This window comes from Ambystoma mexicanum, chromosome 2p (assembly GCF_040938575.1).
Source record: "Ambystoma mexicanum isolate Mex_15411 chromosome 2p, UKY_AmexF1_1, whole genome shotgun sequence".
Taxonomy (NCBI): Eukaryota; Metazoa; Chordata; class Amphibia; order Caudata; family Ambystomatidae; genus Ambystoma; species Ambystoma mexicanum.
The window spans coordinates 1,296,838,688-1,296,863,257 of NC_090923.1; the positions used below are offsets into that span (position 1 = coordinate 1,296,838,688).

Consider the following 24,570-nt stretch of genomic DNA (forward strand, 5'->3'; position numbering starts at 1 on the left):
TAGAGGTGACACTGCATTTCGCTGATCAAGAGTTAGTCTCCAGGGCTATGGTTGATTCCGGAGCCACAAACAACTACATCGATATTACATATGCAAAAGAATGCTCTATACCCTTGATAACTAAAAACAAACCTGAAACAGTGAACACTGTGGATGGGTCAGTCTTAACTTCAGGTATGGTCACTCAGAGACGGTACCTATACGTATGACTTTATCAAATGGGCATTGAGAGGAAATTGTTTTTGATGTTATCGCGGCTCCTCATTACAAATTATTGCTTGGTCTTGCCTGGCTGACTCTTCATAATCCAACCATTGACTGGGTTACGGGATTGATTCAATATCCCTCCACTTATTGCAACGAATATTGTTTGACCAGTCAAGGGGTGTCATCCAAATCACAAATCCTGGCCTTTATAGAGGGAGGTTTATCTATCAGTGTCGTACATCAGAGCAGTACACATATACCATCTGAATACACTGAATATGCAGATGTCTTTGATAAGGGGCAGGCAGAACAACTACCTCCTCATAGACAGTATGACTGTCCTATTGATCTAATTCCCGGGGCTAAGATACTTACTGGTCGCGTTTACTCTTTAACTCCCAAGGAAGATGCTATCTTAAAAGACTACATTGAGAAGGCTCTTCATATGGGGTTCATACGGCCATCCCAATCACCGGCTGCCTCGCCATTATTCTTTGTTCCTAAAAAAGAGGGAGACCTAAGACCATGCATTGATTACAGGGCTCTTAATGACATCACCATCAAGAACCAATATCCATTACCCTTGATAAACGTTTTGTTGGATCAACTTGGCACTTCTGTGTATTTTTCTAAATCAGATTTGCGGGGAGCATATAATTTGGTTCGCATCCGTGAAGGCGATGAGTGGAAGACCGCTTTCAAGACGCGGTACGGCCTTTACGAATATCTTGTGATGCCTTTTGGTCTCTGTAACGCTCCAGCCACGTTTCAGTTATTCATGAACGATATCTTTAGAGACATGATGGACCAGTAAGTTGTGATATATTTGGATGACATATTGATATATTCATCCTCTTTATCAGAACATGTAAAACATGTGTCTGCTGTTCTACAAAGGCTCAGAGAAAACAAAATCTTTGTAAAAGTGGAGAAATGTGTCTTTCATACCCAGGAAGTTGAGTTTCTGGGTTATGATATCACAAATCAAGGAGTCCGAATGAGCCGTTCCAAAGTGAAAGCTATATTGAATTGGCCTATTCCACATAATGTCAAGTCTCTACAATCATTCCTAGGTTTTGCGAATTTCTACCGCAGGTTTATCCGTTCCTTCTCCAAAATAGTGGCCCCATTGACAGCCTTGACTAGCTCCAAAGTATATTTCTGTTGGAATACGGACCCTCAAACATCTTTTGAGACACTAAAAGAAGCATTTACCACTGCACCTGTACTTCAACATCCAGACCTTGATTGTCAGTTTATTGTAGAAGCGGATGCTTCCAGTGTCGCTACGGGAGCAGTCCTTTCACAAATCTGTGCAGAAACCAAAGAGGAGCATCCCGTTGCTTTCTTTTCTCGTAAACTAACACCTTATGAACAGAACTATACCGTTACTGAACGGGAGTTGCTTGCGATTAAGGATGCTTTTCGAGAATGGCGACATCATCTTCTTGGTGCCAAGCATCAAGTATTGGTTTATTCAGATCATCGGAATCTTCAGGCATTTTTATTTTTATTAACATTTTTTTATTGATGGTCTCGGCAGTTACATTGGCACCCAATTAACACAGTTTGTAGTCGCATATACAACAATATTACCATTGAGTGTTTAACAATCTGTCATTTACATGGTTGTTTCGTTGTCTGAAAGCATATCACAGAGGTATGCCATGAAGGGTCCCCAGATGTCCTTTGACCTGCTCATACTTGGTTGAGTCAGTACATACTGCTCCTCGCATTCATTAATGGAGGTTAACTCACGCAGGAAAGTGTCCATGGTGGGGGTGTTCGGGCTCTTCCACGCTTTCAGTATACATCTCTTGGCTATGACACATGACACATTGAACAGCCTTCTGATTTTCTCTGAACATTTACCGATATCACCAAACAGATATTTTTGTGGGGTCAAGTGTGGGGGGATCTGTGTAATTTCAGTTAACATATCTGCAACCCTCTCCCAGAACCGTGCAACAGCTGGACACTCCCAATATATATGATAGGATCCCGCTGCCGGGGACCCACACTTAGGGCAGTTGCCTGGGTCGTCAGGAGTAAATGTAGCGATCCTGGCGGGGGTATAGTGCAGTCTGTTTAGGATTTTAAACTGTATTTGGCGCAGTCCCGCATTAAGGGACACTCTCTTTGTGAGTGCGCAGTATCTTGCCCACTTATCTTCGGGTATTGGCATTTTCATATCTGCTTCCCGTTTCTCCTTCACCTGATTGGTCGTAGAGGAGTAAGTCTGTATTATCTTGTAAAGTTTGGAAATTCCCAGTCCACCCTGTGTTGTGACAAGCTGTACGCACGGGTGGGAAGGGGGTTCATCACGGAAGGATGGCCAGCGTGCTTGATATGCAGACCTCATTCGGTAGTACTGTAGTGTCCGGAGTTGCCCACCTCCCATGCCCCTCGTGAACACAGCCAGGGTCGCAAATTTTCCCTTTATGTACATGTCTCCCACTTTCATCTCTGTGTTCGGGTCCCAAGCTTCCTGTATACTGGTGTCAAATGTGGGGAGGAGGTTGGGGTATTTGCACAGGGGGATGTCGGGGTTATATGGGATCTCTATTTTCAGTTTTTTTATGGAATCTTCAGGCATTTAAAACTATGAAATGTCTTACCGCTCGCCACGCTAGATGGCATTTGTTTTTTGCTCAATTTGATTTCCAAATCACATATCGCCCCGCCAGACAACATGTTAAAGCAGATGCTTTATCCCGCATCAGTGAGGATGAGAAAGAGGATCCTCCGGTTCAAAATACATTGCTAGCAGATCATGTGATATGTAGTTGTTCTGCACAGTCTTCCCTCAAACAAGAACTACAGGAATGGGTAAAACAAAATCCTAGATCGGTTCAGGAGTTGAATCTAGACATCCACAACGATTTACCTTTCACACAAGGGGTGCTTTACCTGCCAACAGAAACCACTCGGAACCGGGCTCTCACTTGGGGGCACGATTCAATTGTAGCAGCCCATCCTGGACAAAAGAAAACCCTTGAGCTGCTCAGAAGATGGTGTTGGTGGCCTTCTATTACACGGGATGTAATTGACTATGTTTCTACTTGCTCAGTATGCATCCAATGCAAGAGCCCTCCTGGAAAACCAGTGGGTTTACTACAATCTCTACCTGTGCCTCACAAACCCTGGCACATGATATCAATGGATTTTGTGGTGGAACTCCCAAGTAATAACGGTTACAATACCATATGGGTGGTGGTAGACTACTTTACTAAATTGGATCTTTTTGTTCCCTGCACTGGGTTACCAACAGCTGCAGTGCTAGCTGACTTGTTTATCAGGCATATCTTCCGGTTTTTTGGTCTACCTTCAGTGATAATTACTGATAGGGGATCACAATTTGCCTCCCGCTTTTGGAAAGCACTAACCTCTGCGTTACTTATTGATGACAGGATGTCTAGTGCTTATCATCCCCAAACAGACGGGCAGACTGAAAGGACCAATAGCACTATGGAACAATATCTGCGGTGTTTGTGTCTTCAGTTTCAGTCGGACTGGATCACGGTCTTGCCAGCAGCAGAATTTGCTTACAATAACTCCTACCATAGTGCCATAGGAACTACTCCTTTCTATGCCCTATATGGGCAAAACCCCAAATCCATTCCGTTGGATTCCGGGTTATCTTTGGACACTCCTGCAGCCGTTCGTACTATCAGTGATCTAAAGCACGTGCAAAGAAAAGTAACACAACAGCTAGAGCAGGCTAAAAAATGAGATAAGCGCTATGCGGATACTCACAGAAAACCTGCACCGGTCTACAAACCAGGAATGAGAGTAAGGCTATCCACTAAGAACTTGAAGATACCTGGTGAAAAGAAACTGTTACCTAAGTATATAGGACCATATGAGGTGCTCAAGGTGATTAATCCAGCTGCTGTCTGCCTAGCATTGCCACAGCGATGGCGAGTGCACCCGGTATTTCACGTCTCACTCATCAAACCGTGCTCTGATTCCACTAGGCTGCCTATACGGCCTGTCGCTGTTTCTGTGAAAGAATCAGACGAATTTGAGGTACAAGAAATACTGGATGTAAGATTACGTGCGGGCAGACCTTTTTATCTAGTGGACTGGAAAGGTTATGGCCCAGAAGACAGATCATGGGAACCTCTTTCCAATATCCATGCTCCTGCTTTGTTAAAAAAATTCCACTTGAAGAGGGGAGATGCTGCTTCTTTGTGGGGTGGCACTGTCATGCATGCTAGACACTGTACCTCTGGATCTGGAACTCCGTCTGTGCGTAGAACAGGTTATGCTCATAGAACAGCTAGACCGTTTTACTCAAGATGGAGGTTGTTTGATGTATTACCAGGAAAACAACGTCTGCATTATTCACGTCATTGAAATTCACGTGATTTCGGTTAGTCACGTGTTTTTACGGCAGAACGTTTATAAGCAGCGTGGAAACGCCACTCGCTGCTTCTGATTGCGTCTTGGTAGCTGAACTTTTCATCTGCGTCCTCGCATCTAGTCAGTTGCTTCCTTGGCTTTCTTCGACGTGTTTCCTTCACACGCGATCTCCTGCATCTACAACTGCCTTTGTTAGCGTGTCTTCTCACATGCAAGGCCCGGTTTCATTTGGATGCAGTTTTCCTGTTCACGTGAAATAACCCACGTAGACTCTGAACTCTTCAAGCGCGGCTGTACGGGCTGCGTGAACTGGTTTTCGCGTGTAAATCGCACACGGACCTTGGAACTCTTCAAGCGCGGCTGTCCGGGCTGCGTGAACTGGTTTTCGCATGTAAAATCACACGCGGACGTTAGAATTCTTCAAGCGCGGCTGTCCTGGCTGCGTGTACTGGTTTCGCGTGTAAAATCACACGCAAATGTTGGAACTCTTCAAGCGCGGCTGTCCTGGTTGCGTGTACTGGATTCGCGTGTAAATCGCACGTGGACGCTAGAACTCTTCAAGCACGGCTGTTCTAGTTGCGTGAAATTGGATTGCATGTAAATCGCATGCGGACGCTAGAACTCTTCAAGCGCGCCTTTCCTAGCTGCGTGAACTTTGTTTGCGTGTAAATCGCACGCGGACGCTGGAACTCTTCAAGCGCGGCTGACCTAGCTGCATGAACTTTGTTTGCATGTAAATCACACGCGGACGCTGGAACCCTTCAAGCGCGACTGTCCTGGCTGCGTGTAGTTCATTCACGTGTATCCAGCACCTGGTTTGCTAAAGCCTGTGAGGAAGTAACAGGTGGGCTAATTTCATTATAAATTCTGTTCCTGGTGGGATAGGAAGGTGTATCTACGACTACAACTATAATTTGAAGGTGTCTGTGCACAGTACTATGAACGCTATCCTGTGGTGCACCAACCCGGTAACTAGCGAGAGCCTTGTGCCGTTCGGAATAAGTCTCCCTTATTAACCTTCCCTCCTTTGTCGTTGTTTTTTATTTTCTTTCTGGATACTTCATGCACTTTGGTGAAGACTACAGTTCTAAGCCTACAGGTTAGTGTTAGAATCTGCATTATTACCATTCTATCAGAAAGGCCAGTTGAGATAGATTCTCATTATGCTTTCTTTTCCCTAGGCTGCCTTCCTATAACTCTCCCACGCCCTTTCCAGTGATCCTCCTCTCTGCCTGTTCTTCCAGTCAGAGAGTTGTATCATTTGGAAGGTCTAAATTGACATCCCTTCTATCAAGTCATGTGAATTAAAGGATCCGGAAGACCCTTATCAATTGTATCCTTTTTGGTTACCGTATCCTTTTCATAAATAACTTTGGGGATTTATGACAGAATCAGAAGCCATGGAGGGTACGGATCCCTTAACGGTTCTGATTCAATTAATCACAGACTTGAGAAATGAAATGATTACGGCACAGGACACATTGCGTCATCGCATGGACGTTATGCAAGACGCTATGAGGGCTACTCCTCCCGTAACACTGGCTCCAGCTGCCATTGCATCCGGATCCGGTACCACGGTACCACCACGGGAGAACCTTCAAGTAATTATGCCAACGCAGTTTCCTTTGGCTCCTCCAGAAAGGTTCACAGGAGATCCCAAGACCTATAGAACCTTTGTCAATCAGTGCCGACTCCATTTCTTGTGCCGGCCTAACTCATTTCCTGATTTAAATACTAAGGCAGCTTTCGTGCTTTCCTATTTGGGGGGAACAGCTGCTGCTTGGGCTAATCCTTTATTGGAGACTAATAGTCCTTTGTTGTACGATTGTGACGAACTTCTATCTGCCATGAGCAAGGCATTTGATATGCGTTATTCTACTCAAGCCACAGATCTGGAATTGCTCAATCTACAACAAGGCACCTGTAGAAATCAAGACCCGGACCAGGTTGGGGTTGCTGAAATTATACTTTATTGTTGTGACTTTAACCAAAGAAAGTATAGTCCATGAACTCCTTGAGAGTTACTTCACTCTTAGGCAGCCTTCCAGGGATGTGACTTAACCCTCCTAAGCCTCCTTGGTGTCCGGATAGGCCCACCAGTTGTTCCTTCTCTCCTCGTCCTCTACGTATGACTAGGAAAATCAACAACAAAAGGTGGATTAGTTCCCGGGCTTTTATGTGAGGTGAGTGACTTACTTCCCCCCCAATGGAAACCTCCCCTGTCAATCTGGCTTCCCATTGGCTGGTATTGCTATGTCCCGCCTCCTTTAAAGGCTGCCGTTTCCTTCCAAAGCGCCTGATTCCACTGCCTGTTAGGAGAGACCTGTTCCCAGGCAACTCCGTCCCGTGAGCCCCCCCCCTTGGAAGACTCTCCCTCCTGCCATGTGGGCTTGTGCATCCGGCTGCTCCAGAGTGGACCGCCTCGTCGAGCAAGCCGTCTCTCCCTCCGCTCCCTTCCCGGCAGTGAGAGACGCTCAGCGGGCCGTGCGGGTCGGCTCTCCGCGACTATCCGCGTTTCCCGCGGGTTCGCCGCCACCAGCCCGGACCCCGGGCTGTAAGCCCCGATGTCCCCCTGGCGGGTTCAGGTAAGGCTGGGCGGGAGGGGGCCACGCTTTCCGTCTCGCGGCCCGCTGCCGTGACCCCGCGGAGTCCCGCTACCCCTCCCGCTACCCCTTCCACTCCGGGTCCCACCTCACATCTCCCCACCACAAACCCTGGCCGATTGGGCAAGGGAGCATTCCTGGACAGATAGTCAGCCACCAGCTGGAAACCCGCAGGTTTGTGTAAGGTAAGGAAATCGAACGGTTGCAGAGACAGGAACCATCTAAGCACCCGCTGGTTGGTATCCTTATGTCTTGCGAGCCACTGTAAGGGGGCATGGTCGGTATATAACATAAAGCAGCGACCCAAGAGATAATATCTGAGGGTCTCCACCGCCCACTTGATGGCCAAACACTCCTTCTCAATAGTGGAATAGGCCTCCTCGTGTGGTACGAGCTTCCTGCTCACGAAACAGACGGGTTGAAGTTCGCCATCCTGTTCCTCCGAAAGCACTGCTCCCAGTCCCTGATTCGACGCATCCGTCTGAAGAAAAAATTGGCTATGGAAGTCGGGGCACCGAAGTACTGGGTTCGAAGTGATCCTCTGCTTCAGGACATCGATAGCTTCCAAAGCAGCGGTGTTCTTGGTCAAATCGGGAGACCCTTTGTTCCTCAAAGCGTCAGTTAGTGGAGCTGCCACCGGGGAGAAATCTGGGATAAATCTACGGTAGTAGCCTATGAAACCCAAAAAGGCACGGATCTGTTTCTTCGTGGTTGGAGTAGGAATCTCGTGAATGGCCCTGATCTTCGAGAATTGGCGTCGTAACGTGCCTCCGCCTACCAGGTGTCCCAGATATTTCGTCTCGTGTGCCCCTATCACCGTTTTCTTCGGATTAATGTGTAGGCCTGCCTTAAATAACTCAGACACCACCTGTTCCAAGTGGTGTAAATGGTCCATCCAGGTCGTGCTATACACGACGATATCGTCCAAGTAAGCCGCAGCATAATTCTCATGGGGACGTAGTACGACATCCATCAGTCTCTGGAAGGTGGCTGGCGCACCGTGTAGACCGAATGGCAAAACCTTGAATTGATATAGACCTTGGGGAGTTGTAAAGGCAGCCTTTTCCCGGTCCATGGATTTCAAGGGGATCTGCCAGTAGCCTTTGGTTAGGTCTAGCGTACTTAGGAAGTTGGCGGATCCGAGCCTTTCCAACAGCTCGTCCATTCGTGGCATAGGATATGCTTCGTAACTGGAAATCGAATTTGTCGGTAATCCATACAAAACCTAATTGTACCGTCGGGCTTTGGTACCAACACTATCGGGGAGGACCATGGGCTGACTGATGGTTCGATTATATCCATGCGGAGCATATCTTCCACTTGGTTTCGGATAACCAGCCTTCTTGCTTCTGGAATACGATAGGGCCTTAGCCTAACAATCCGTCCGGGATCGGTTTTGATCTCATGTTCGATTAAATCTGTTCTCCCTGGTAAGGCCGAGAACGCGTCTCCAAAGGGTGACAGTCTGGTCAAAAGTTCTGACTTCATGGAAGGAGTCAAGATGGTTCCCCATTGCACGTCTTCCAGCTTGCCCTGTTCACGATTCACATTCTGTTCTGAGGTATCCTCACCGGTATCCATTGTGGCTGCTAATACAGGCGCGGTCCATGCCTTTAGCAGGTTCACATGGTATACTTTGTCTGGTGTGGCTCGATCGGGTTGGTGGATCCGATACGTCACAGGGCTGAGTACCTCCTTAACTTCATAAGGACCTCTCCATCTGGCCAATAGTTTGTTAGTACTGGTGGGTAGTAGGATTAGTACTTGGTCTCCTATTCGGAAGGTTCTCATCCGACTTCCTTTGTTATAGTTTTTCTCCTGGTTTGTCTGTGCGTGTCCCAGATTCGTCTCGGCCATCGAGCTGAGTGCTGTCAGATGTTCCTTCAACTCTTCGGTGTACTCTGTTAAAGAGATCTCATCCGAAGTCTCCCATTCTTCTTTTACAAGATCCAAGATGGTTCGGGGTTGTCTTCCGAAAAGGATCTCAAATGGAGAAAAGCCGGTAGATGACTGTGGGGTGTCGCGTAATACCATCAAGACCAAGGGCAATATGCGGTCCCAGTTCTTCCCATCTGGCCCGGTCACTCTCCGTATCATTTTCTTGATTGTCTTGTTGTACCTTTCGACAAGGCCATCAGTCTGGGGATGGTATACCGAGGTGCGTAACTGATGAATCTGCAATCTTTCGCATACCTGCCAAAGTAAGGTGGACATAAAATTGGTCCCTTGGTCGGTGATCACTTCCGAGGGTAACCCCACTCTTGCGAAGAAGGGAATGAGCTGATCGCATAGTTGTCGGACTGATGTTCCCTTCAAGGGAAATGCCTCCGGATACCGCGTAGCATAGTCAACAATGACTAGTAGATACTTGTATCCCCGGGACGCGGGTTCTATTGGTCCAACGATGTCCATGCCTATCCGCTGAAAACGAACGTTAATAAGGGGCATCTTCTGCAAAGGGGCTTTTGCTGGTAAGACGCCACTTGTTAGCTGGCAAGTGGGGCACGCTTTACAGAACTGAGCTACTTCACCGTATATGCCTGGCCAGTAGAACCGTCTCAGGATGTTCTGCTGCGTTTTCAGGGAGGCCATATGTCTGCCACAGGGGTGGTTGTGTGCCAGCTGCATTATGACCATTCTATGGGGTTTTGGTAATACCAGTTGTTCCTTTACATTCCCATCGTCCGCCTTATATTTTCGGTACAATAGTCCGTGACGGAACAGAAAGCCAGGTCCTTTTGTTACGTCTGGATCTTTCTCATTGGCCGCTCTCTCACGGGCTACCCGAAGGGTGGGATCAGTTAGGGTTTCCCCGCTCAGGGAGTCCTCATGATCCTCGCGTTTCCAGTTAATGGGTCGGGTCATGTAACTGGCTTGGCACCAATCTAGTCTATTCCGTCTTTTATGTCCGGGAGGGTTTCTAGAGTCACCTACATTCGTGGTTCTGTTACTCCTCGCTCTTTCTTTATCTAGTGCTTTATCAAAGTGAGGCAGGTCTGTTCCCAGGACCACTGGGGTGGATAGGGCAGGAAGGACGGCAGCCTTTAACCGAGTGTTTTCATGATTCACCTCTATCTGTATCTCCCTCATCGGGTATGTTTTTACGTCCCCATGTATACACTTTATCGGTATAGAAATGTTAGGTAAATTAGGGGTATTACTCACGGTGGGAGATATGGCTGTTTGTCTACTCCCGCTATCCAGCAGCGCCCGAGTCGGTCGTCCATCCACCCTTATATCCACGATGTATGGACCCGGGCTACGTACTTCCGGCTGTGGCTTCATGTAGCCAATTTCCATAGGCTCTGTGGTCTTCCTTCTGGGGCAGAATCGGGCAATGTGGCCCCATTCACTGCACTCAAAGCACTGGGGCTGTCGAAATCCCAGGATTATGGGTGACTGTTTCTCCTCGTATCCAGTCTTCCTTTCTTCTGGTTTCCTGAAAACCTCCTCCGGTTGCCTCAATCTGGTGTGTGCCACTTTTGGGCCTTTTTGTACCTGATGTTCAATGCTTGGCGAGGTCATCCTTCCTGGTACACTTGTTGAGGGGAAGCGACTATACCCGGCCTTTTGGTAAGCCGACGCAATGTCCACGGCTTCCGCCAATGTAGGCCTGTGGTGTTGCCTAACCCATCTTTGCATTGGGCCAGGCAAGGCTTCTATGAACTGTTCCAGTATTATCTTATCCAGGAGGGGTTGGTTGGCTGGTGTGGGGGACTGCATCCATTTCTCTGTCAGATCTTTAATGCGGTAATATAACTGCCTGGGACTCTCTCCGCTTCTTAACTTGGTGTCCCTTAGCTGAATGCGATAGGCCTCCTCATCCAGGCCTAGACGGTCCAGTACGGCTGCTTTTATTTCCCCATATGGAGTGTTACCATTGGGGTTCACAGCCTGATATGCACCCTGCATTACTCCAGATAACAGGGGAGCAACATACTGTCCCCAGTGCTCAAGCGGCCATTGCGCATTTCTCGCAATCCTCTCGAAACTTGTGAAGAAAAAGACTGGATCTCCCCCCTCCTTATACTTCTGGAGCAGGGTGGACGGCACCATGGGTTGGTTCCTCGTGCTGGCCACTGCATCTGTGAGCCTGGTAATATTCTCATGTTGTTTGTCCTGGGCCGTGGTCTGTAGGGTGCCCTGTAATTGGATGGCTTGCTGGAATGCCTGGCGGTCAGCCACTGCCTGTTGCGTTTGCAGCTGTATTAATTGCTGCAACTGCTGTTGGCCATCCGTCAGGGTTTTAATTAGAGTCTCCATCGCGTTGTCGGATATCCCACCTTCGTCGCCAATGTAGAAATCAAGACCCAGACCAGGTTGGGGTTGCTGAAATTATACTTTATTCTTGTGACTTTAACCAAAGAAAGTATAGTCCATGAACTCCTTGAGAGTTACTTCACTCTTAGGCAGCCTTCCAGGGACGTGACTTAACCCTCCTAAGCCTCCTTGGTGTCCGGATAGGCCCACCAGTTGTTCCTTCTCTCCTCGTCCTCTCCGTATGACTAGGAAAATCAACAACAAACGGTGGATTAGTTCCCGGGCTTTTATGTGATGTGAGTGACTTACATCCCCCCAAATGGAAACCTCCCCTGTCAATCTGGCTTCCCATTGGCTGGTATTGCCATGTCCCGCCTCCTTTAAAGGCTGCCGTTTCCTTCCAAAGCGCCTGATTCCACTGCCTGTTAGGAGAGACCTGTTCCCAGGCAACTCCATCCCGTGAGCCCCCCCGCCCCTTGGAAGACTCTCCCTCCTGCCATGTGGGCTCGTGCATCCGGCTGCTCCAGAGTGGACCGCCTCGTCAAGCAAGCCGTCTCTCCCTCCGCTCCCTTCCCGGTGGTGAGAGACGCTCAGCGGGCCGTGCGGGTCGGCTCTCCGCGACTATCCACATTTCCCGCGGGTTTGCCGCCACCAGCCCGGACCCCGGGCTGTAAGCCCCGACGTCACCTCTGGCGGGTTCAGGTAAGGCTGGGCGGGAGGGTGCCGCACTTTCCGTCTCGCGACCTGCGCTTTCCGTCTCGCGGCCCGCTGCCGCGACCCCGCGGAGTCCCGCTACCCCTCCCGCTACCCCTTCCACTCCGGGTCCCACCTCACAGCACCCAAACGCTATTAGCTTACATAGCCAGATTTAATCAACTAATCGCAGAGACCCAATGGCCTGAAGATAAAAAAAACATGTTTTTTTACAAGGGTCTATCAGAAGAACTAAAAGACGCCTTGTCTACAGTTCCTACGGGATTCACAGAATTGCTCGATTTGATTCTACAAATCTATGCTCGAAGAAATACTCGCAAAGGAGAAAGAAAACCGTTCTTGCAGACATCAGGCCGTTTTGAGGTACCAGCAGCCTCGTCTAATGACCCTGAACCCATGCAAATCGGTGCGGTGAAAGGCCGATTATCTAATGCAGAAAGGGAAAACCGTAGAAAAAACGATCTCTGCATGTACTGCGGTTCATCCGAGCATGTACTGGCGGCATGTCCCAAAAGACCAGTCAAGCGTTCGGGAAACGCCAAAACTCGACACTAGAAGGAGTCCCTGTGTCGAGTGTTAAATCGGACTCTCGTACCATTCCAACTTGCAAACCTATAGCTGTAGAGGTGACACTGCATTTCGCTGATCAAGAGTTAGTCTCCAGGGCTATGGTTGATTCCGGAGCCACAAACAACTACATCGATATTACATATGCAAAAAAATGCTCTATACCCTTGATAACTAAAAACAAACCTGAAACAGTGAACACTGTGGATGGGTCAGTCTTAACTTCAGGTATGGTCACTCAGAGACGGTACCTATACGTATGACTTTATCAAATGGGCATTCAGAGGAAATTGTTTTTGATGTTATCGCGGCTCCTCATTACAAATTATTGCTTGGTCTTGCCTGGCTGACTCTTCATAATCCAACCATTGACTGGGTTACGGGATTGATTCAATATCCCTCAACTTATTGCAACGAATATTGTTTGACCAGTCAAGGGGTGTCATCCAAATCACAAATCCTGGCCTTTATGGAGGGAGGTTTATCTATCAGTGTCGTACATCAGAGCAGTACACATATACCATCTGAATACACTGAATATGCAGATGTCTTTGATAAGGGGCAGGCAGAACAACTACCTCCTCATAGACAGTATGACTGTCCTATTGATCTAATTCCCGGGGCTAAGATACCTACTTGTCGCGTTTACTCTTTAACTCCCAAGGAAGATGCTATCTTAAAAGACTACATTGAGAAGGCTCTTGATATGGGGTTCATACGGCCATCCCAATCGCCGGCTGCCTCTCCATTATTCTTTGTTCCTAAAAAAGAGGGAGACCTAAGACCATGCATTGATTACAGGGCTCTTAATGACATCACCATCAAGAACCAATATCCATTACCCTTGATAAACGTTTTGTTGGATCAACTTTGCACTTCTGTGTATTTTTCTAAATCAGATTTGCGGGGAGCATATAATTTGGTTCGCATCCGTGAAGGCGATGAGTGGAAGACCGCTTTCAAGACGCGGTACGGCCTTTACGAATATCTTGTGATGCCTTTTGGTCTCTGTAACGCTCCAGCCACGTTTCAGTTATTCATGAACGATATCTTTAGAGACATGATGGACCAGTAAGTTGTGATATATTTGGATGACATATTGATATATTCATCCTCTTTATCAGAACATGTAAAACATGTGTCTGCTGTTCTACAAAGGCTCAGAGAAAACAAAATCTTTGTAAAAGTGGAGAAATGTGTCTTTCATACCCAGGAAGTTGAGTTTCTGGGTTATGATATCACAAATCAAGGAGTCCGAATGAGCCGTTCCAGAGTGAAAGCTATATTGAATTGGCCTATTCCACATAATGTCAAGTCTCTACAATCATTCCTAGGTTTTGCGAATTTCTACCGCAGGTTTATCCGTTCCTTCTCCAAAATAGTGGCCCCATTGACAGCCTTGACTAGCTCCAAAGTATCTTTCTGTTGGAATCCGGACGCTCAAACATCTTTTGAGACACTAAAAGAAGCATTTACCACTGCACCTGTACTTCAACATCCAGACCTTGATTGTCAGTTTATTGTAGAAGCGGATGCTTCCAGTGTCGCTACGGGAGCAGTCCTTTCACAAATCTGTGCAGAAACCAAAGAGGAGCATCCCGTTGCTTTCTTTTCTCGTAAACTAACACCTTATGAACAGAACTATACCGTTACTGAACGGGAGTTGCTTGCGATTAAGGATGCTTTTCGAGAATGGCAACATCATCTTCTTGGTGCCAAGCATCAAGTAGTGGTTTATTCAGATCATCGGAATCTTCAGGCATTTTTATTTTTATTTTTTAAAAAAAAATGTTATTGATGTCTTGGCAGTTACATTGGCACCCAATTAACACAGTTTATAGTCGCATATACAACAATATTACCATTGAGTGTTTAACAATCTGTCATTTACATGGTTGTTTCGTTGTCTAAAAGCATATCACAGAGGTATGCCCTGAAGGGGCCCCAGATGTCCTTGGGCCTGCTCATACTTGGTTGAATCAGTACATACTGCTCCTCGCATTCATTAATGGAGGTTAACTCACGCAGGAAAGTGTCCATGGTGGGGGTGTTCGGGCTCTTCCACGCTTTCAGTATACATCTCTTGGCTATGACACATGACACATTGAACAGCCTTCTGATTTTCTCTGAACATTCACCGATATCACCAAACAGATATTTTTGTGGGGTCAAGTGTGGGGGGATCTGTGTAGTTTCAGTTAACATATCTGCAACCCTCTCCCAGAACCGTGCAACAGCTGGACACTCCCAATACATATGATAGGATCCCGCTGCCGGGGACCCACACTTAGGGCAGTTGCCTGGGTCGTCAGGCGTAAATGTAGCGATCCTGGCGGGGGTATGCTGCAGTCTGTTTAGGATTTTAAACTGTATTTGGCGCAGTCCCGCATTAAGGGACACCCTCTTCGTGAGTGCGCAGTATCTTGCCCACTTATCTTCGGGTATTGGCATTTTCATATCTGTTTCCCGTTTCTCCTTCACCTGATTGGTCGTAGAGGAGTAAGTCTGTATTATCTTGTAAAGTTTGGAAATTCCCAGTCCACCCTGTGTTGTGACCAGCTGTACGCACGGGTGGGAAGGGGGTTCATCACGGAAGGATGGCCAGCGTGCTTGATATGCAGACCTCATTCGGTAGTACTGTAGTGTCGGGAGTTGCGCACCTCCCATGCCCCTCGTGAACACAGCCAGGGTCGCGAATTTTCCCTCTATGTACATGTCTCCCACTTTCATCTCTGTGTTCGGGTCCCAAGCTTCCTGTATACTGGTGTCAAATGTGGGGGGGGGGTTGGGGTATTTCCACAGGGGGATGTCGGGGTTATATGGGATCTCTATTTTCAGTTTTTTTATGGAATCTTCAGGCATTTGAAACTATGAAATGTCTTACCGCTCGCCAGGCTAGATGGCATTTGTTTTTTGCTCAATTTGATTTCCAAATCACATATCGCCCCGCCAGACAACATGTTACAGCAGATGCTTTATCCCGCATCAGTGAGGATGAGAAAGAGGATCCTCCGGTTCAAAATACATTGCTAGCAGATCATGTGATATGTAGTTGTTCTGCACAGTCTTCCCTCAAACAAGAACTACAGGAATGGGTAAAACAAAATCCTAGATCGGTTCAGGAGTTGAATCTAGACATCCACAACGATTTACCTTTCACACAAGGGGTGCTTTACCTGCCAACAGAAATCACTCGGAACCGGGCTCTCACTTGGGGGCACGATTCAATTGTAGCAGCCCATCCTGGACAAAAGAAAACCCTTGAGCTGCTCAGGAGATGGTGTTGGTGGCCTTCTATTACAAGGGATGTAATTGACTATGTTTCTACTTGTTCAGTATGCATCCAATGCAAGAGCCCTCCTGGAAAACCAGTGGGTTTACTACAATCTCTACCTGTGCCTCACAAACCCTGGCACATGATATCAATGGATTTTGTGGTGGAACTCCCAAGTAATAACGGTTACAATACCATATGGGTGGTGGTAGACTACTTTACTAAATTGGCTCTTTTTGTTCCCTGCACTGGGTTACCAACAGCTGCAGTGCTAGCTGACTTGTTTATCAGGCATATCTTCCGGTTTTTTGGTCTACCTTCAGTGATAATTACTGATAGGGGATCACAATTTGCCTCCCGCTTTTGGAAAGCACTAACCTCTGCGTTACTTATTGATGACAGGATGTCTAGTGCTTATCATCCCCAAACAGACGGGCAGACTGAAAGGACCAATAGCACTATGGAACAATATCTGCAGTGTTTGTGTCTTCAGTTTCAGTCGGACTGGATCACGGTCTTGCCAGCAGCAGAATTTGCTTACAATAACTCCTACCACAGTGCCATAGGAACTACTCCTTTCTATGCCCTATATGGGCAACACACCAAATCCATTCTGTTGGATTCCGGGTTATCTTTGGACACTCCTGCAGCCGTTCGTACTATCAGTGATCTAAAGCACGTGCAAAGAAAAGTAACACAACAGCTAGAGCAGGCTAAAAAATGAGATAAGTGCTATGCGGATACTCACAGAAAACCTGCACCGGTCTACAAACCAGGAATGAGAGTATGGCTATCCACTAAGAACTTGAAGATACCTGGTGAAAAGAAACTGTTACCTAAGTATATAGGACCATATGAGGTGCTCAAGGTGATTAATCCAGCTGCTGTCTGCCTAGCATTGCCACAGCGATGGCGAGTGCACCCGGTATTTCACGTCTCACTCATCAAACCGTGCTCTGATTCCACTAGGCTGCCTATACGGCCTGTCGCTGTTTCTGTGAAAGGATCAGACGAATTTGAGGTACAAGAAATACTGGATGTAAGATTACGTGCGGTCAGACCTTTTTATCTACTGGACTGGAAAGGTTATGGCCCAGAAGACAGATCATGGGAACCTCTTTCCAATATCCATGCTCCTGCTTTGTTAAAAAAATTCCACTTGAAGAGGGGAGATGCTGCTCCTTTGTGGGGTGGCACTGTCATGCATGCTAGACACTGTACCTCTGGATCTGGAACTCCGTCTGTGCGTAGAACAGGTTATGCTCATAGAACAGCTAGACCGTTTTACTCAAGATGGAGGTTGTTTGATGTATTACCAGGAAAACAACGTCTGCATTATTCACGTCATTGAAATTCACGTGATTTCGGTTAGTCACATGTTTTTACGGCAGAACGTTTATAAGCAGCGTGGAAACGCCACTCGCTGCTTCTGATTGCGTCTTGGTAGCTGAACTTTTCATCTGCGTCCTCGCATCTAGTCAGTTGCTTCCTTGGCTTTCTTCGACGTGTTTCCTTCACACGCGATCTCCTGCATCTATAACTGTCTTTGTTAGCGTGTCTTCTCACACGCAAGGCCCGGTTTCATTTGGATGCAGTTTTCCTGTTCACGTGAAATAACCCACGTAGACTCTGAACTCTTCAAGCGCGGCTGTACGGGCTGCGTGAACTGGTTTTCGCGTGTAAATCGCACGCGGACCTTGGAACTCTTCAAGCGCGGCTGTCCGGGCTGCGTGAACTGGTTTTCGCATGTAAAATCACACGCGGACGTTAGAATTCTTCAAGTGCGGCTGTCCTGGCTGCGTGTACTGGTTTCGCGTGTAAAATCACACGCAAATGTTGGAACTCTTCAAGCGCGGCTGTCCTGGCTGCGTGTACTGGATTCGCGTGTAAATCGCACGTGGACGCTAGAACTCTTCATGCACGGCTGTTCTAGTTGCGTGAAATTGGATTGCATGTAAATCGCACGCGGATGCTAGAACACTTCAAGCGCGGCTGTCCTAGCTGCGTGAACTTTGTTTGCGTGTAAATCGCACGCGGACGCTGGAACTCTTCAAGCGCGGCTGTCCTAGCTGCGTGAACTTTGTTTGCGTGTAAATCGCACGTGGACGCTGGAACCCTTCAAGCGCGACTGTCCTGGCTGCGTGTAGTTCATTCACGTGTATCCAGCACCTGGTTGACTAAAGCCTGTGAGGAAGTAACAGGTGGACTAATTTCATTATAAATTCTGTTCCTGGTGGGATAGGAAGGTGTATCTACGACTACAACGTGTCTGTGCACAGAACTATGAACGCTATCCTGTGGTGCACCAACCCGGTAACTAGCGAGAGCCTCGTGCCGTGCGGGATAAGTCTCCCTTACTAACCTTCCCTCCTTTGTCGTTGTTTTTTATTTTCTTTCTGGATACTTCATGCCCTTTGGTGAAGACTACAGTTCTAAGCCTACAGGTTAGTGTTGGAATCTGCATTATTACCATTCTATCAGAAAGGCCAGTTGAGATAGATTCTCATTATGCTTTCTTTTCCCTAGGCTGCCTTCCTATAACTCTCCCACGCCCTTTCCAGTGATCCTCCTCTCTGCCTGTTCTTCCAGTCAGAGAGTTGTATCATTTGGAAGGTCTAAATTGACATCCCTTCTATCAAGTCATGTGAATTAAAGGATCCGGAAGACCCTTATCAATTGTATCCTTTTTGGTTACCGTATCCTTTTCATAAATAACTTTGGGGATTTATGACAGAATCAGAAGCCATGGAGGGTACGGATCCCTTAACGGTTCTGACTCAATTAATCACAGACTTGAGAAATGAAATGATTACGGCACAGGACACATTGCGTCATCGCATGGATGTTATGCAAGACGCTATGAGGGCTACTCCTCCGGTAACACTGGCTCCAGCTGCCATTGCATCCGGATCCGGTACCACGGTACCACCACGGGAGAACCTTCAAGTAATTATGCCAACGCAGTTTCCTTTGGCTCCTCCAGAAAGGTTCACAGGAGATCCCAAGACCTATAGAACCTTTGTCAATCAGTGCCGACTCCATTTCTTGTGCCGGCCTAACTCATTTCCTGATTTAAATACTAAGGCGGCTTTCGTGCTTTCCTATTTGGGGGGAACAGCTGCTGCTTGGGCTAATCCTTTATTGGAGACTAATAGTCCTTTGTTGTACGATTGTGATGAACTTCTATCTGCCATGAGCAAGGCATTTGATATGCGTTATTCTACTCAAGCCACAGATCTGGAATTGCTCAATCTACAACAAGGCACCTGTAGAAATCAAGACCCGGACCAGGATGGGGTTGCTGAAATTATACTTTATTTTTGTGACTTTAACCAAAGAAAGTATAGTCCATGAACTCCTTGAGAGTTACTTCACTCTTAGGCAGCCTTCCAGAGACGTGACTTAACCCTCCTAAGCCTCCTTGGTGTCCGGATGGGCCCACCAGTTGTTCCTTCTCTCCTCGTCCTCTCCGTATGACTAGGAAAATCAACAACAAACGGTGGATTAGTTCCCGGGCTTTTATGTGATGTGAGTGACTTACTTCCCCCCCAATGGAAACCTCCCCTGTCAATCTGGCTTCCCATTGGCTGGTATTGCCATGTCCCGCCTCCTTTAAAGGCTGCCGTTTCCTTCCAAAGCGCCTGATTCCACTGCCTGTTAGGAGAGACCTGTTCCCAGGCAACTCCGTCCCGTGAGCCCCCCCCCTGGAAGACTCTCCCTCCTGCCATGTGGGCTCGTGCATCCGGCTGCTCCAGAGTGGACCGCCTCGTCGAGCAAGCCGTCTCTCCCTCCGCTCCCTTCCCGGCGGTGAGAGACGCTCAGCGGGCCGTGCGGGTCGGCTCTCCGCGACTATCCGCGACTCCAGCGGGTTCGCCGCCACCAGCCCGGACCCCGGGCTGTAAGCCCCGATGTCCCCCTGGCGGGTTCAGGTAAGGCTGGGCGGGAGGGGGCCGCGCTTTCCGTCTCGCGGCCCGCTGCCGCGACCCCGCGGAGTCCCGCTACCCCTCCCGCTACCCCTTCCACTCCGGGTCCCACCTCACATCTCCCCATCACAAACCCTGGCCGATTGGGCAAGGGAGCATTCCTGGACAGATAGTCAGCCACCAGCTGGAAACCCGCAGGTTTGTGTAAGGTAAGGAAATCGAACGGTTGCAGAGACAGGAACCATCTAAGCACCCGCTGGTTGGTATCCTTATGTCTTGCGAGCCACTGTAAGGGGGCATGGTCGGTATATAACGTAAAGCAGCGACCCAAGAGATAATATCTGAGGGTCTCCACCGCCCACTTGATGGCCAAACACTCCTTCTCAATAGTGGAATAGGCCTCCTCGTGTGGTACGAGCTTCCTGCTCACGAAACAGACGGGTTGAAGTTCGCCATCCTGTTCCTCCAAAAGCACTGCTCCCAGTCCCTGATTCGACACATCCGTCTGAAGAAAAAATTGGCTATGGAAGTCGGGGCACCGAAGTACTGGGTTCGAAGTGATCCTTTGCTTCAGGACATCGATAGCTTCCAAAGCAGCGGTGTTCTTGGTCAAATCGGGAGACCCTTTGTTCCTCAAAGCGTCAGTTAGTGGAGCTGCCACCGGGGAGAAATCTGGGATAAATCTACGGTAGTAGCCTATGAAACCCAAAAAGGCACGGATCTGTTTCTTCGTGGTTGGAGTAGGAATCTCGTGAATGGCCCTGATCTTCGTGAATTGGCGTTGTAACGTGCCTCCGCCTACCAGGTGTCCCAGATATTTCGTCTCGTGTGCCCCTATCACCGTTTTCTTCGGATTAATGTGTAGGCCTGCCTTAAATAACTCAGACACCACCTGTTCCAAGTGGTGTAAATGGTCCATCCAGGTTGTGCTATACACGACGATATCGTCCAAGTTAGCCGCAGCATAATTCTCATGGGGACGTAGTACGACATCCATCAGTCTCTGGAAGGTGGCTGGCGCACCGTGTAGACCGAATGGCAAAACCTTGAATTGATATTGGCCTTGGGGAGTTGTAAAGACAGTCTTTTCCCGGTCCGTGGATTTCAAGGGGATCTGCCAGTAGCCTTTGGTTAGGTCTAGCGTACTTAGGAAGTTGGCGGATCCGAGCCTTTCCAACAGCTCGTCCATTCGTGGCATAGGATATGCTTCGTAACTGGAAATCGAATTTAATTGTCGGTAATCCATACAAAACCTAATTGTACCATCAGGCTTTGGTACCAACACTATCGGGGAAGACCATGGGCTGACTGATGGTTCGATTATATCCATGCGGAGCATATCTTCCACTTCGTTTCGGATAACCAGACTTCTTGCGTCTGGAATACGATAGGGCCTTAGCCTAACAATCCGTCCGAGATCGGTTTTGATCTCATGTTCGATTAAATCTGTTCTCCCTGGTAAGGCCGAGAACGCGTCTCCAAAGGGTGACAGTCTGGTCAAAAGTTCTGACTTCGTGGAAGGAGTCAAGATGGTTCCTCATTGCACGTCTTCCAGCTTGCCCTGTTCATGATTCACATTCTGTTCTGAGGTATCCTCACTGGTATCCATTGTGGCTGCTAATACAGGCGCAGTCCATGCCTTTAGCAGGTTCACATGGTATACCTTGTCTGGTGTGGCTCGATCGGGTTGGTGGATCCAATACGTCACTGGGCTGAGTACCTCCTTAACTTCATAAGGACCTCTCCATCTGGCCAATAGTTTGTTAGTACTGGTGGGTAGTAGGATTAGTACTTGGTCTCCTATTCGGAAGGTTCTCATCCGACTTCCTTTGTTATAGTTTTTCTCCTGGTTTGTCTGTGCGTGTCCCAGATTCGTCTCGGCCATCGAGCTGAGTGCTGTCAGATGTTCCTTCAACTCTTCGGTGTACTCTGTTAAAGAGATCTCATCCGAAGTCTCCCATTCTTCTTTTACAAGATCCAAGATGGTTCGGGGTTGTCTTCCGAAAAGGATCTCAAATGGAGAAAAGCCGGTAGATGACTGTGGGGTGTCGCGTAATACCATCATGACCAAGGGCAATATGCGGTCCCAGTTCTTCCCATCTGGCCCGGTCACTCTCCGTATCATTTTCTTGATTGTCTTGTTGTACCTTTCGACAAGGCCATCAGTCTGGGGATGGTATACCGAGGTGCGTAACTGATGAATCTGCAGTCTTTCGCATACCTGCCAAAGTAAGGTGGACATAAAATTGGTCCCTTGGTCGGTGATAACTTCCGAGGGTAACCCTACTCTTGCGAAGAAGGGAATGAGCTGATCGCATAGTTGTCGGGCTGATGTTCCCTTCAAGGGAAATGCCTCCGGATACCGCGTAGCATAGTCAACATGGACTAGTAGATACTTGTATCCCCGGGACGCGGGTTCTATTGGTCCAACGATGTCCATGCCTATCCGCTGAAAACGAACGTTAATAAGGGGCATCTTCTGCAAAGGGGCTTTTGCTGGTAAGACGCCACTTGTTAGCTGGCAAGTGGGGCACGCTTTACAGAACTGAGCTACTTCACCGTATATGCCTGGCCAGTAGAACCGTCTCAGGATGTTCTGCTGCGTTTTCAGGGAGGCCATATGTCTGCCACAGGGGTGGTTGTGTGCCAGCTGCATTATGACCATTCTATGGGGTTTTGGTAATACCAGTTGTTCCTTTACATTCCCATCGTCCGCCTTATATTTTCAGTACAATAGTCCGTGACGGAACAGAAAGCCAGGTCCTTTTGTTACGTCTGGATCTTTCTCATTGGCCGCTCTCTCACGGGCTACCCGAAGGGTGGGATAAGTTAGGGTTTCCCCCCTCAGGGAGTCCTCATGATCCTCGCGTTTCCAGTTAATGGGTCGGGTCATGTAACTGGCTTGGCACCAATCTAGTCTATTCCGTCTTTTATGTCCGGGAGGGTTTCTAGAGTCACCTACGTTCGTGGTTCTGTTACTCCTCGCTCTTTCTTCATCTAGTGCTTTATCAAAGTGAGGCAGGTCTGTTCCCAGGACCACTGGGGTGGGTAGGGCAGGAAGGACGGCAGCCTTTAACCGAGTGTTTTCATGATTCACCTCTATCTGTATCTCCCTCATCGGGTATGTTTTTACGTCCCCATGTATACACTTTATCGGTATAGAAATGTTAGGTAAATTAGGGGTATTACTCACGGTGGGAGATATGGCTGTTTGTCTACTCCCGCCATCCAGCAGCGCCCGAGTCGGTCGTCCATCCACCCTTATATCCACGATGTATGGACCCGGGCTACGTACTTCCGGCTGTGGCTTCATGTAGCCAATTTCCATAGGCTCTGTGGTCTTCCTTCTGGGGCAGAATCGGGCAATGTGGCCCCATTCACTGCACTCAAAGCACTGGGGCTGTCGAAATCCCGGGATTATGGGTGACTGTTTCTCCTCGTATCCAGTCTTCCTTTCTTCTGGTTTTCTGAAAACCTCCTCCGGTTGCCTCCATCTGGTGTGTGCCACTTTTTGGCCTTTTTGTACCTGATGTTCAATGCTTGGCGAGGTCATCCTTCCTGGTACACTTGTTGAGGGGAAGCGACTATACCCGGCCTTTTGGTAAGCCGACGCAATGTCCACGGCTTCCGCCAATGTAGGCCTGTGGTGTTGCCTAACCCATCTTTGCATTGGGCCAGGCAAGGCTTCTATGAACTGTTCCAGTATTATCTTATCCAGGAGGGGTTGGTTGGCTGGTGTGGGGGACTGCATCCATTTCTCTGTCAGATCTTTAATGCGGTAATATAACTGCCTGGGACTCTCTCCGCTTCTTAACTTGGTGTCCCTTAGCTGAATGCGATAGGCCTCCTCATCCAGGCCTAGACGGTCCAGTACGGCTGCTTTGATTTCCCCATATGGAGTGTTACCATTGGGGTTCACAGCCTGATATGCACCCTGCATTACTCCAGATAACAGGGGAGCAACATACTGTCCCCAGCGCTCAGGCGGCCATTGCGCATTTCTCGCAATCCTCTCGAAACTTGTGAAGAAAAAGGCTGGATCTCCCCCCTCCTTATACTTCTGGAGCAGGGTGGACGGCACCATGGGTTGGTTCCTCGTGCTGGCCACTGCATCTGTGAGCCTGGTAATATTCTCATGTTGTTTGTCCTGGGCCGTGGTCTGTAGGGTGCCCTGTAATTGGATGGCTTGCTGGAATGCCTGGCGGTCAGCCACTGCCTGTTGCGTTTGCAGCTGTATTAATTGCTGCAACTGCTGTTGGCCATCCGTCAGGGTTTTAATTAGGGTCTCCATCGCGTTGTCGGATATCCCACCTTCGTCCCCAATGTAGAAATCAAGACCCAGACCAGGTTGGGGTTGCTGAAATTATACTTTATTCTTGTGACTTTAACCAAAGAAAGTATAGTCCATGAACTCCTTGAGAGTTACTTCACTCTTAGGCAGCCTTCCAGGGACGTGACTTAACCCTCCTAAGCCTCCTTGGTGTCCGGATAGGCCCACCAGTTGTTCCTTCTCTCCTCGTCCTCTCCGTATGACTAGGAAAATCAACAACAAACGGTGGATTAGTTCCCGGGCTTTTATGTGATGTGAGTGACTTACATCCCCCCCAATGGAAACCTCCCCTGTCAATCTGGCTTCCCATTGGCTGGTATTGCCATG

General features: G+C 48.2%; 1 protein-coding gene across 2 annotated transcripts in view; it reads left to right on the forward strand.

The window, feature by feature from the left end:
* SMIM10L3 (small integral membrane protein 10 like 3) overlaps nucleotides 1-24,570 on the forward strand; it is a 733,015-nt gene that overhangs the window by 448,200 nt on the left and 260,245 nt on the right. The gene's annotated exons all lie outside the window — the stretch shown is intronic.